Source organism: Balaenoptera borealis (genome assembly GCF_965194805.1).
Source record: "Balaenoptera borealis genome assembly, chromosome: 5".
In the NCBI taxonomy this organism is placed as follows: Eukaryota; Metazoa; Chordata; class Mammalia; order Artiodactyla; family Balaenopteridae; genus Balaenoptera; species Balaenoptera borealis.
The window spans coordinates 132,029,589-132,043,551 of NC_138862.1; the positions used below are offsets into that span (position 1 = coordinate 132,029,589).

Sequence of the window (13,963 nt, forward strand, 5' to 3'; positions counted from 1 at the left end):
GTCATCCCAGATGCTTGGTGTGGTGATTTAAAACTGGGTCTGCAAGTTCTCCAAAACTGCTCCCACCAAGAGGTGGAATCTGAACCTAGCTGGGCCTTTGTGACCTCCTTGATGAACAGAATGGGGAAGAAGTGACACCACGTGGTTTCTGAGGCCAGGGAAGAAAAGGTCATTCAGCCTCTGCAGGTTTCTCTTGGGGGCCTTCAGGCCCATGTAAAAAGTCCAGCCACCTCGACGCCAGCATGTGGAGAGACCGTGTGAAGAGCAACAGAAAGGCGTGAGGAGCCCCAGCTGTTTCAGCCCCAGCCAGGCATTGGACATGAGAGAGGTGGAGCCCAGGAGATGAGCCTGGTCCAGCCACTACTGGACCTCGACCACACAGACCCCAAGACAGAGTCACCTATCTGAGCCCAGTCAACCCGGACATTCATGAACAAAATTGTTACTGCCTTACTTGTTACATAAACAATTGTTACTGCCTTACTCCACGTTTGGGTGGGGTTTGTTTTGCAGCAATAAGTAATCGGAATACTTGGGAATTTAGCTTCTGCATCCGATGCTTCAATGACAAAAAGAAAGAGAACCCATGCACATCAAGTCTGACCATCAGGGAGTCTTTTCTACGTGGGCAATAACATACCATCTTGCCAGGAAACAGGCTCTTTTCATTTCAAGATTATTGTCTTTTAATCGGAAGGGGCGCTAGGGTTCTCTGGTATCTAATTCACTTTACAATGAGAAGGCTGAGCCCCAACAAAGTGGAATCCTTGCCCTGGGCCACACACTGCCCGGTCAGCCCCACTATGATGCACCAACCCACAGGGTCCTTTTTATATCACTGGGGTCCCCGTATTCTGGTGCTCCATCCTCCGTACTTCAGTGATCCCTTTTGTTTTAAAGATCAAAAACCTCCTCATTCCTAAGAGCATGGTTTCCCTCACTCAGAGATAAATATGCATCATTGACTTTAGGGTGAGCTGGGTGACTGCTCTGAAGAGGTACTCATGCCTGTGACCTCGGGCTTCTTTATGAAAGGGAGATTTTTTTCACAAAGAAAAAAAGGAGTTTTGGGTACATATCTTTGCTACTACCCTCTTTCCAAGCAGCCACATTCCAAATGTTCTCTCCCATCAAGTCCTGCTGGGGACATGCCTCAGGTCACAGGGCTAAAGCACAGAGGGTTCTGCTTAGTTCTTAGAGATACCTGAGGCCATCACCTGGTGGGTTCCAGAAATGTCTGGAGATCACTGGTTTCACAGTTGGGCTGATGAGGTCCATGACTCCACTGGGAATTATTACTCAGAGCACAATCTCTAGAACACATGCAAGCTAGAAAACCACGCGAGATGGGCCTGGGTGCCCCAGACACACCTATGAACTCACCTCGTGTCGCAACTCTGGGAGGCTGACAGATCACAGCTTCCTAACAAAAACATGTGCACGCATGTGTGAGTTCGTGCGCGTGCGCACTCACACACACACGCACACAGAGACAAGCACTGTACAGTTCCTCTCCTGGGAACAGGAACTAGGGAAGAATGACAAATGTGAGTCCTCCCATCATCTCCATGCTAACACACAGTTAAGTCATTCATCTAAGGTCAGAGCGGCCACCATGTAGCAGTACCAGGATTTAAACCCAGGTTTCTCTGACCCTGGCTGCTCCAGAACCTAGGTACTGAGAAAGTTTCGATCCAGGAAAATGTCCTACGTGAGCTGGAGAACGCTTTATGAAGACAGGCAATGATAGAACAATAGTAACGGCTGTGATGACCACAATTAAAAAACAAAAATTTCCTCCAAAGCGGAAACACTTGGTAACCACACCACCTTTTATCCTCAGCCTTTGCTTCTCTGCCTTAGTCATTCAGTTCCATTTGGGACAAGCATTTTCCAACTAGAACTCCTCCTGGGCCTTGAAGCCATTGTTAGGAGCCCCTCCTTCTGTGCCTGTAACCACTAAGCCTACCCCTGTTCTAGCCCCCATCTCTCTATATGTCTAAATATCTGTTTCCCTGTCTGAACTCTAAGCTGCCAGAGGGCAAAGACTGTGTCTGGATCAATGATATTTCCCCATATCTAGTCCAGCACCTTAGCCACAACAAATCTTTGCTGAAGAATAAGAAACCCTCCTAAATATCCAAAATATAAGAACTCATACAACTCAATTAGCAACACCCCCCAAATAATCCGATTAAAAAATTGGTAGAGGGTCTGAATAGATATTTTTCCAAAGAAGACATCCAGACGGCCAACAGGTACATGAAAAGGTGCTCAATATCACTAATCACCAGAGAAATGCAAATCAAAACCACAATGAGATATCACCTCACACCCATTAGAATGACTATTATCAAAAAGATAAGAGATAAGTGTTAGTGAGGATGTGGAGAAAAGGACACTCTTGTGCACTGTTGGCGGGAATGTAAGTTGGTACAGCCAATATGGAAAACAGGATGGAGGTTTCTCAGAAAATTAAAAATAGAACTAATATATTATTTAGCAATTCCACTTCTGAGCACATTTCTGAAGGAAACAAAAATCACTATCTTGAAGAGATATTTGCATCCCCATGTTCACTGCAGCATAATTTACAATAGCCAAGCCATGGAAACAAGCTAAGTTTCTACTGATGGATAAATGGATAAAGAAAATGTGGTATTACACACACACACACACACACACACACACACACACACACAGAAAAATATTACTCAGCCACAAAAAAGAAGGAAATGCTCCCATTTGCAACAACATGGATGGACCTTGAGGGAATTAATGATAACTGAAATAAGACAGACAGAGAAAGACAAATACCATATGATCTCATTGATATGTGGAATCTAAAATAAAAATCAAACTCACAGAAACAGAGAACACATTGGTGGTTACCAGAGGTGGGCCATAGAGGGTGGGGGAAATGCAGGAAGGTGGTCAAAATGTACAAACTTCCAGTTACAATAAATAAGTTCTGGGCATAAGGCACAGCATGGTGCCTACAGTTCACAATACTTATTGTATATTTGAAAGTTGTTGAGAGTAGATCTTAAAAGTTTTAATCACACAAAAAATGTATACCTATGTGAGGTGACTGATGTTAACTAAACTTATTGTGGTGATCATTTCACAATATACATACATATCAAATCATTATGATGTAATACAATGTTATATGTCAATTATATCTAAATAAAACTGGAAAAAAACCCTCTTCTAAATCAATCACTAGCCAGCTTGTATTTCCAAAAATAACCACTGTAACACACCCCAACCAGCTTACTCTTTTTCTAAATGCGACTTCAGCACTCCTACTGAAAGATTAGGTCTGTGTTCCATCCCCTGGAATCTGGGCAGGTTTGTGACTATGGCTGAAGTGATGCTACATGACTTCTGAGGCCAGGTCATAAAAGATGGTACAGCTTCTTCCTAGTCCTTACTCTTGGGTGTTACTCTCAGAAGTCAGCCGCCATGCTGTGAGGAAGTCTGAGTAGTCCACCAAGGGGCCCATGTGGAAAGGAGCTGAGGCCCCAGGCCTTCAGTCCCAGCTGAACTTCCAGATGAAGCCAACAGCGACCTGCTAGCCAGGGGAGTGAGCCTTCTTCAGCCCCACTCGAGCTACCTGGGTGGAGCAGAGACAAGTGATCCCTGCCTGAACTAAAGATTTATGAGCAAAATGAATGATTACTGTTGTTTTTTAAGTTTTGAGGTGGTTTGTTAGGCAGTAATAGTAACTTGAATATCATCTTTGTAGAAGTGAAATTAAAGTTCTTTCAGTGACCATTCTGGATTTAAGCATCAGGGTTTTTAAGTGCTGGAGCTCAACAGGCGTATCTTGACCTGGGTTCCCTTACTGTCCTCTCCTCCCCAGACTCAAGGAAAGGGAAACATCTCACTTCTGGGCTCTTTCTACAGCACCATGATTTCTCTGATCTACAGCTACAAGTTCCCCTAAAGAAAGGAATGAATAAATGCATACTAGCAGTGGCATGAAGCTCCTGGCACGCATGTACTTTGTGGGCTGGGGGCACAGATGGAATAAAGGTGGAGACTAGTATAAGGTGACCACATATTGAAGACATGAGTTCAATATGAATATGTATGTGGTATATGGTGCCTACATATTGAAGACATGACCATTTCCTTCAAGGGGCTGCCATTCTAGAAGGGAAGAAAATCAGCTGTGACAGGGGAACAAACCTACACACCAAAGATGTTCTCTCAAAGACTTTCTCCAAACAACAAAAATCAGAATTAGACGGATGAAAAGGTCAGCTCAGCTTCTAATAAAATAACAGGATCATTTATATTCAGGTAACATCTCGCTGACATAATGCAAAAGAACACAAATGCACCAGTCCAGACTGCTTTGTACTCTCCCAAACTAAACGGAAAAGACTCATAAAAATGTTTCCTGCTTTACAGGAGAGAACCTGACAGACATTACCTCAGCCAGGTGATCAAGTCATGGTGACAGTATGCACCCTGGATATAAAGATAGCACATTACCTCTGTAGCTTTCCTTCCCCAAACCTATATCCCCAGTCTAACCATAAAAAAAACATCTGAAAAATCCCAATTGAGGGACATTCCACAAAATAGCTGACTAGTACTCCTCATCAAGGTCATCAAAAATAAGGAAAGTCTGAGAAACTCACAGCCAAAAGTGCCTAAGGAGACATGACAACTAAACATAATGTGGAATCCTGGCTGAGGTCCTGGAACAGAAAAAGGACATTGGGGAAAAATGAAGGAAATGTGAATAAAGTATGGACTTCAGTTAATAATAATGTATCAATACTAGCTCATTAATTGTGACAATGGACACTAGTAATGTAAGATGCTGATTACAGAGGGAACTAGGTGCAGGCTATATAGGAGCTCTCTGCTTTACCTTTGCAATTTTCCTGTAAAAACTACTCTGAGATTAAAAAAAAGTTCCACAGAGGTCAGACAGCAGGGACAGTGTGAGGGTGGGTACTGGAAGGAGGTTTGTGGGCAACTTTCCCAGCACCCTGGTGTGAGATCACGTGCCCACAGACACATTTTTGGAGTCCACTTAGAGAGAGGGGAATGACTATTGCTGCATCTGTATATATTCCCCCTGGTTCTCACCATTTAAAGTGTTCTCATTCAGAATGTGGAGTTTGGAGGTGAAATCGTCAGGGAGACTGACAGCTTGAACACATAGGTTTTTAACCTGTTCAAATTCCAACAGAGGATTCAGTTTATGTTACATGCCACACATGTAATATAAACACTCTTGACCAAGGAAGCAGGCTGCATGAAAATCAAAGCTTATGTATCATTACCACGGGGCTACATTGCCCCACCGTCTAAACATGAAAGGTATGAGGTGTTGGATACAGACGGATACCCAACCTATCAAAGTTTCTGCCCATACCCCTTTCCTGCTGGGTGACCATGTATCCATCTCCAAAAACCCAACCTGACTGTCACCTTGCCTTGATGAGATCATAGTTCCTCAATTCGTCCAGTTGGAAGTGGTGGCTCCCTGCCCAGTGCTCCCAGGGTACTCTGCTCCCGTTCATATGTGGCCCTTCTCCCCACACAGCCCTTCAGCCAAGGGCGTGGTGGGAGGGCAGGGATGGACCTGGGGTCAGTGGGATTTAGGTCCATTCTGGCTCTGGAACTTCCTAGTGGTGGGACCTCAGGCAGATTAGTTCAGCTTTGTTCTCCTCGCTGTACGGAAGGAAGATAATGCCTAACTTCAGGGTGCTTTCAGGGGTGGGAACAGGACACGAAGAGGCACAGAGGCCCCACACATGGCCTGGATGCAACAGGTGGAAACTGTTGTTTTAGCTTCTGCTACATTTAGGTCAGTCCCCTGGGGCCGTGAGCTTCTTCAGCATCTGGAGCCCCAGAACTTAGTTCACTGTCTGACTCATACTAGAAGCACGACAATGTTTTCTGAAAAAGATGTGAGGATGAAAGAAGACTTAGAGAATTCCATGCATTTGAGGTATCTGCAGCTGAATGCTTGCCACAAAATTATAGATGTTTATTTCAAAGACAATATCAACAAAAGAATACAGTAAGCAACGTGAGTCCTGTGTGTGTGTGTGTGTGCATCTTGTTTTCACTTTGTTTGTTTTAATGATTAATATTAATAGGTTCAAATGAACACAAATCCCATAAGACAGGGAGGCAGGAGAAGGCTGAGGTGGATGAAACCAGCTTCCTGCAGATCCCTGCCACGACCCCTCTCACAACCACATCCGCCACTGCCAGTTCCATTCCTCATTACCTAAGCAAATTGGCCTTCATTGTCCTTCCAAAGTTCTAACGGGTTGTGTGAGAGCATTTGTCAGGATTTGGGTTTTACAGACAAGTCCCAGATTTGGCTTGCTAACTCAAGGCGTGTGCTCTCGGAAGGTTTGGATGAAACCAGAAAGGAAGCAGGACAAACAGGAGGACTTGTATTGGGCGGCCGCTGGCAGGGCAGCCCAAGGAGGGCCCGGTGTGCCCTAGACAGCCATGGTGCCTCTGAACCTGTGGCTCCTACAAATCCAATAAAATGACTCCCCCAGAGCCTTTAGCCCTACAGCCTGGGGTCCGGTCCAGTGGGCGCCTCAGCAACTATAATAGGATCTCTCGGACCCTGAGGAAGCCCTGGGGAGTCCCAGGACCTGCCTAAAGAGGTTGAGGTACCTGCCTGAGCACATGGGCATCTGCCTATCCTCAGCTCAGAATTCTCCAAAGCCAGGAGGAGAAGAAAAAGACAGAGTCCAGGCCTGATCACGCCTAAGAGTCACTCACCTAAAAAGGGCACTGGGGCTTTCGACCTGACATCCTCTTGGGCTTGCTGACAGTCTGAAATGTCATCTCTCAGCACGTGCCCCTCCTCACAGAAGAGTTTGCGAGGAGAGAAGAGGACAGGAGGAGGGAGGAGGCTGGCAGGGAGGTAGCAGGGATGGTGGCAAGGTGTCTGGGGGGAGGGGCAGGCAGGCTGGGGCGACTGGGGAGGGGGTGACGTCAAGAAGAGTGCCTGCTCTCTCCGGCACTGGCTCCGCTGCTCCTGAGCCCATGGCTGCTCGGTATTCTGGCCCGGGTCCTGTCGGGCAGGCTGCAGGCCGGCTGGCACTGCTCTCCTCGGTTGCCAAAGGTTCACCACCTGTTCCAGTTTGCCTGGAACAAAACGGCTCAGGCATCACAGTTGTGCATCCTTGTGAAACTGTCTAATTTCCCATTTCAAGGCAGGATGCCCATACTCCAAGGTATAATTTAGGTTTGGGGCATGAGTTAGATTTCACAATTGAATTCTGAAAGTCAGCCCTCCAGGCTGTGCATGCTTGGGGATGAAAGCTTTCCTCCGACCTCATCCCTCCTTCTCCCCAATACCAATACTGATACTGTCACTAATTCTAAATCTCCATTTATTGAGCACATACTATGTGCCAGGCACTCTACTAAGAAATTTTTATATGTCATCTTACTCAAACTTCACAAAACCCTGTGAGATAAAAAAGAACAAATCTCAACCCATGTCCTATATAATTATAAGGGTACTTGCTACTCTCCCTCCACCTCTTTATTATTCTCTTTTGGACTATAAATTTGTGAATTTAGGTAACTGAATAGTTCAGTGTGGACTTGGAGGTAGTTTTTTGGAGGAAAAAATAATAAAATCATCTTGTCCATATCAAGCCAAGGAGATGAGAACACAGAACAAGTAGAGAACGGAAGGTGGGCTGTAATCCAGGACTATGTTGGATGGAGCAGATTTTATGGACAGCAGCTTGCAGGGAACCCACAAAAGCTGGAGGAACCCAGGAAGGCTTCCTGGAGGAAAACCGAGAGCCTCTTACTATCATTCCACCATTCATCCATTTCTTCATTCACATGTTCAGCAAACATCTACTGAGGGCTGAGTGTGGCTTTGTGTTTCTTGGGTAAACTGGCATCCTGGTCTCAGCCATGCAGATGGCTGTCATTACCCATTCCCCACCATGGGTAATAAAATGCATCTTGGCAGAGAAAATTCTGGCAAATTCTGAAAAGGTAAGTTTATCTACAGGTGGGAAACACTTTATAGGGTGCTAATGTTCAGAATAAGAACATATATTTATTAAGCATATTATATTTGTGAGTATTTCACGCCTGCAAACTAATTTAATACTCATTAAATTTTGCGAGGTGGGTCTCATTCTCTAAAACTGAGGTTCAGAGAGGTTAAAGGATTTATTCAAGGTCACACATTCAAGGGGGACCCATGATACACACGTAATATATCTGTTGTTCTCTACCTTCCTTCTCTTTTTCTATTTTCAGTGGACACTGCCAGCTGCAAAAGCCCTTGAGTGGTAACACTTGCTTACTTTTGCTCCCAGCGAGCTCACCACCTGATCAAAGGACTCCTAGCTTCAGCAGGCCTTGGAGAGGACAAGTGGGTGGTTATGCTGCGTCGGACTCTCAAAGGCTGTTCCACTCTGGTCCGGCTCCACTCCAGGCACACAGTTCAAACCCTGCCTCTGATCTGAACCCAAAAAAATAAGGTCAGGATCGAAAGTGAGGTACATCTCTCAAAGGCTCCGATCCTCAGGTCAATACTGTGGGTGGCGTGGGGACCGCCATCAAAGCGCCACTTGGGATGCTGTCTTTTGTAGACACCCTGCTTAGTAGGAGAAAGGAAGCTGCCCCTACCTCCTAGGCAGGGGGAGAAGGGGAGATGGTTTCTTGCCACTGAAATTTCCTTAGCTGTTCTCTCCCTCACTCCAGCCACTGCAGCCAACAAGCCAGGTACCCAAAGCACACAGGGAAATGCGGCCCCCAAACGTAGTCCAGATTTTAGAATCTAGAACATACAGTGTTTGAATACTACAGATCTAGGAACAGGACAGTTGGTAATAAAGGGTGTTTAAGTTCTATTCTTTACCTCTCTCCTCTTTCCTGGAGAGGTATGGAGAGAACACAGACACTGGAACCAAACAGAACTATGTGTAAACTCACTAACTGTATGGCCTTGCATCAGTTTCCCACACAAGCTGGCTATGTTGGGAATTTGTCCCATGATTTCCATTCACCATGGTGCTCTCCTGTTGGTTCTTTAGATCTTGCACTGAGCTGGTAGAGTGAACACTGTGGTGCACCACCCAGATTCCTCCTTCTGCCCCCAACAAGGAGGTCTTCATTCCATCTCTGCTAGGAGTGTTAGCAGCTGAGGATACACAGCCGAGTTTCTCTTTAGGAATTGCTCTCAGGTCAAGGTGACACCTCCTTCCTGGGAAACCTGCATCCAGTGACTTGTTCATGTGGGGTTAAAAGGACTGGTCCCCTTGCCTCAATTTGGGAGGACCACCCCAGCTTGGGAGTTCTCCTTGGGGTTGGCTGAGGCCTTTGGTGTGACTACATCGCAGCCCCACTTCTTTCCATGCCCTTACTCTCCTAACGGTGGTTTGTTTTTATTTTCCATTAATTAATTAATTAATTAATTTTTGGCTCCACTTGGGTCTTTGTTGCTGCATGCGGGTTTCCCACTGTGGTGGCTTCTCCTGTCACGGAGCACAGTTTCCAGGCGCGCGGGCCTCAGTAGTTGTGGCTCGCTGGCTTCAGTAGCTGTGGCTCGTGGGCTCCAGAGCACAGGCTCAGTAGTTGTGGCACACGGGCCCAGTTGCTCCGCGGCATGTGGGATCCTCCCGGACCAGGGATCGAACCCGTGTCCTCTGCATTGGCAAGTGGACTCCTAACCATTGTTCCACCAGGGAAGCCCTCCAAAAGATGTTGTATGCAAATCTGCAGCTCATAGTCTGTTTCCTGGGATCTAGGTCTGCAGTAAACAGTATCCAATCAATGCTGATGATGATTCTTCCTTTTTATCATCCCTTTCCTGTGCTTTACTCCACCACATTCTTTCCATTTCACGTGACACCCCTTTAGATTCACCGATTCTAAGTAGCCTCTCTCAGTGTACCCCTTCCTGGTTTCAGTCACCCTAATCGTGAATGCCACTATAAATGATAGTATGTAAGACCTTTATTCTCGTCATTATGTATTTTCTCACATCTTTCCATTAGCCTGGGAGCAATCTGAGAATAGACAATTTCAAATTTAATTTTAAAATATTCCCTCTCACCCACTTGCATACAGTGGTGGTTAGAGGCTACCTGATCCTACTGGCTGGATGTTTGACAAAACCTTCCTCTCTGCCTCATTTAATTCATTCAGCACACATTTACTGGGTGTCCTATCAGAGCTAAGCATGGTCTGTGTTATGGGGACGCACAAAGATAATGTTTCCTCCCTACACTGTGGGTAAGCAGGAGGGCCCTGTGGAAATGTAACTGACCCTGAAGCCAGACTACCAAGCTTCAGTCCCGCTGCCCCCATTTTCTAGCTCAGTGGCCGTGGGCAAGTTACTTAAGCTCACTGTGCCTTAGCTTCCTTACCTGTAAAATGAGATTAGTAACACTGTCTACCTCCTAGGATTATTGTGAGGATTAAATGAGTTAATATATAAGGGTTTATAACCTTGTCTAGTACACAGTAAGCACGCTCTAAGTCTACACCGCCCAATATGGTAGCCACTGGCTACATGTGGCTACTGAGCACTCCACGTGTGGTTAGTTCAAGTTGAAATGTGCTGTAAGTGTAAAATACATACGTAATTTTGAAGACTTAGTACAAAAAATGTAGAATATCCCATTAATATTTATTTTGGTATTGATTACATGCTGAAATGATAATATTTTGGATATATTTGATTAAATAAAATACACTGTTAAAATTAATTTCATCATTTTTATTAACGTAGCTAGTATAAAATTTAAAATTGTATATGTAGGTCACATTTCTACTGGACAATAGTGATCTAAGTCTTTCCTGTAAAAATAACAATGAAAGCAGAATATAACAGGTACCACGATAGAGGCATAGGTGCCGCCAGAAGAGCTACTCTAAGTGTGGACCACCAGCAACATCAGCATCACCTGGGAACTTGCTAGAAATAGAGACTCTTGGGTCTCCATTCCAGACCTACTGAATCAGAAACTCAGGCAACAGCCTAGGCAATCTGGTTTTTTTTTTTTAAATAAAACCTCCAGGTGATTCCAATATCACCAAAGTTTTTGAAAGGTACTGCCCGAAGGAAGTGCAGAGGAATCAGTGGAGGAGACCATGTCGTCCACAGGATAGTAAGGGAGAAAAGGTAGGTGCAGAGGCCACCCAGAAAATGGTCCAGGAAGTTAGTAAATTTGAAATAAAAATAGTCAGGTGAGCTACAGCAATGCTTCATTCCGCTCTGCTTGGCTTCTTCAGATGCTGCTTTTTCTGGAAACAATGCCCTCTGGCCTGGCTGGGTTCCTCGTCCTCTGTACCTTTTTAACATAAAGTGAGCCAAGAACAAATGGAATCTGAGCTGTCTGCCAGCAGTGAAATTAATTTGCATTTGTAAAGCACAACCTCAAATGGTGGTTGTTATTCCCTGGGTTGTGGATGTGGAGCTGACTGCGTAGCCCAGGTTCAGAAACAGACCGCAAGAGAGAAGCAGCAGCTCCAGAGTCAGCCCGTAACAAGTGGGTCAGCTTCTACATACAGCCACTTCCCGAGAGCACCATAAGCCAGTGGAGGATTAGGGGTGGCTGCAGTGATCCTTTTCCATTAGGAAAATATTCTACGCTGACTTCATGATTTTGCACTTTGGATTTGTGGTCTTTATTTTCTCCCGGGCTCCTACCAAATGAATGCCTTTCAATTGATGAAGTCCAAATTCTGCTATTAGTCTTCAGTGGGGTTGTACAGAGGGTCGCCAGTCCAGAGATGTCCATGATTGTGGTGTGGGTAGGACCCACTGTGAATTAAAGGACTTGCCAAGCTCGTGCCGCATTTCTTTCCCTAGGAGAGTGGGACGGGAAAGCTGGGAAGAAGGGGCTCCATGGGGCAGCGTCACGTCACTGTGGAGGAGGCTGCAGGTATATAACAAACACATCTTTATATGGAAGCCTGTCTTTGCTCTCTGTCACCCAGGTTTCATTTTATTTACAGCTTGTGTACTCACAGCCATCTCAAAATGATGATACCACCTTCACTCACTGTGAATTATGATGTAGAAGTTTTGGGCCAGCAGCTGGGTTTCCATTAAACAATTTCCTGGAAATAGCTTTGGTTCTGGGGCTCTCAACCACCATGGGAAGGGCAAGCACCAGAACACCAACAGTGACAGGTACATCAGGTTTACTGGCAGTAACCTATAATATTAACAGTAAAAGTGATAGCAGTAACAGTGCTGGTGGCGGTAGTAATGCTCAGATAGGTATTGTTTATTTGGTCTTACTATGTTCCAGGTACTAGGTTATGCATTTTACTACTGTGCTAGATTATATCTTCCAAACATGACTACACCAAAATATCTCACCCCACAGGTTCTTCCTACAATGTCATATTGACATTCATTTAGAGATAGCGTCTATGTTCCCTCCCCCTGCATCTGGGCAGACCTGTGACACTATGAGTTCTAAGTTCCACTATGAGCTCATGAAAGGTGACCTGTAATAAGTTTGGTCTGGTTTCCAGACCAGAACCCACAGCTGGCAAACAAAGAACTGGGGCAGGCAGAGTGTGTTCAATTGTCTCCATTTCTCCAGGGTTCCTGCACTATAGGACAGACACTTATCCTGTTTATAACCACCCTGGAGGGCTAACTTGACTCTATCTTCTCATTATCAAATACTCTTCCCTCTTTCACTGCTCCCTTTGGAGTGATTCAGGGAGACATTTGTTTCTTTCTGTTTAAAATTAACTTTATTAAAGTTGATTTATATGCAATAAAACCCACACATTGTAAGTGTACAGATGGATGAGTTTTGACAAGTGTACACCCTTGTTTAGCCACTACCATAATCAAGATATAGAACATTCCCATCTCTCTAGAACGTTCCCTCCTGTCCCTTTGCAGTCAGATCTCCCCTACACCCACTCCAGGCAACCAACGATCTGATTTCCATCACTATAGGTTTGTTTCATCTGTTCTAGATTTTCACATAAGTGAATTTAGATAGAATCTTTTGTGTCTGGCTTTCACTTGGTGTAACTTCTGTGAAATGTATCCACTTGCTGCCTGTCTCAGTGATTTTCTCCTTCTTCATTGCTGAGTAGTATTCCATCACATGGCTATGCCCCAATTCGTATCTTCATTCATCTGCTGATAAACATTTGGGTTGTTTCCAATTTAGGACGATCATAAATAAAGCTGCTATGAACACTTGTTTACAAGTCTTTGCATGGACCTGTTTTCATTTCTCTTGGGTAAATACCTAGGAGTAGAACTGCTGGGACATATGGTAAGTGTATATTTAACTTTGTTAAAAACTGCCAAACTGTTTTCCAAAGTGGTTTACCATTTTTGTTTTAAAATTTAATTATGTTCATTGACAGACTGATTGTTTAGGTAATGAAGTACACTGGCATGATCCCAAAGTCAAAATGTGGATAATCAATACAGTGAAGAGTCTGCCTCCCAGTTCCAATGCACCTCAAGCTGAATGGTGTTACCAGTTCATGATGGATCTTTCAAGAGATGATTGAGACATTCACAAGCAAACACTTAACTACATTTTCCCTTTTCACTCTTTATACTGATGGGTGGGTAATGCATACACCTTGATTTCTCACTTAATAATATACCTTGGATACTGTTAGAGAGTCATTTTCCAGTTTCCTGAGGAACTCTATACCCATTAGGTGCTCTGTAAGAAAAGGGTTCCTAAATAAACTTGGGAAAATGCTGTATACTTCAGCTACCTCTCAGAAATTCACAGTGCATGTTAGCTTATTAAAGGCTCTAAGAAGTCCTCTGATTAAAAAGCAGAGTTTCCATAATGATTTGACCTGAGAATCTTTTTCTTTCCAGCAATACGTATTTAACATTTTGCAGAAGTAGAATTCTGCAGAAAACTCTTGGGGAAGCATTTGTCTAGACCAAACTAGTAAACATTTTGGGCTTTGAGGACAC

At 44.6% G+C, this 13,963-nt stretch overlaps 1 protein-coding gene across 5 annotated transcripts in view; it reads right to left on the minus strand.

Annotated features, from left to right (window-relative positions):
- TMEM108 (transmembrane protein 108) overlaps positions 1-13,963 on the minus strand; it is a 609,399-nt gene that overhangs the window by 23,652 nt on the left and 571,784 nt on the right. Inside the window, exon 1 of one of the 5 annotated variants that reach the window (XM_082392734.1) lies at positions 1,384-6,948. The exons of the other annotated variants lie outside the window; for them this stretch is intronic. The gene's annotated coding sequence lies outside the window, so the exon portion shown is untranslated. Of the gene's footprint in view, positions 1-1,383; positions 6,949-13,963 lie in introns of those variants that run through there. 5 annotated transcript variants of the gene reach the window in all.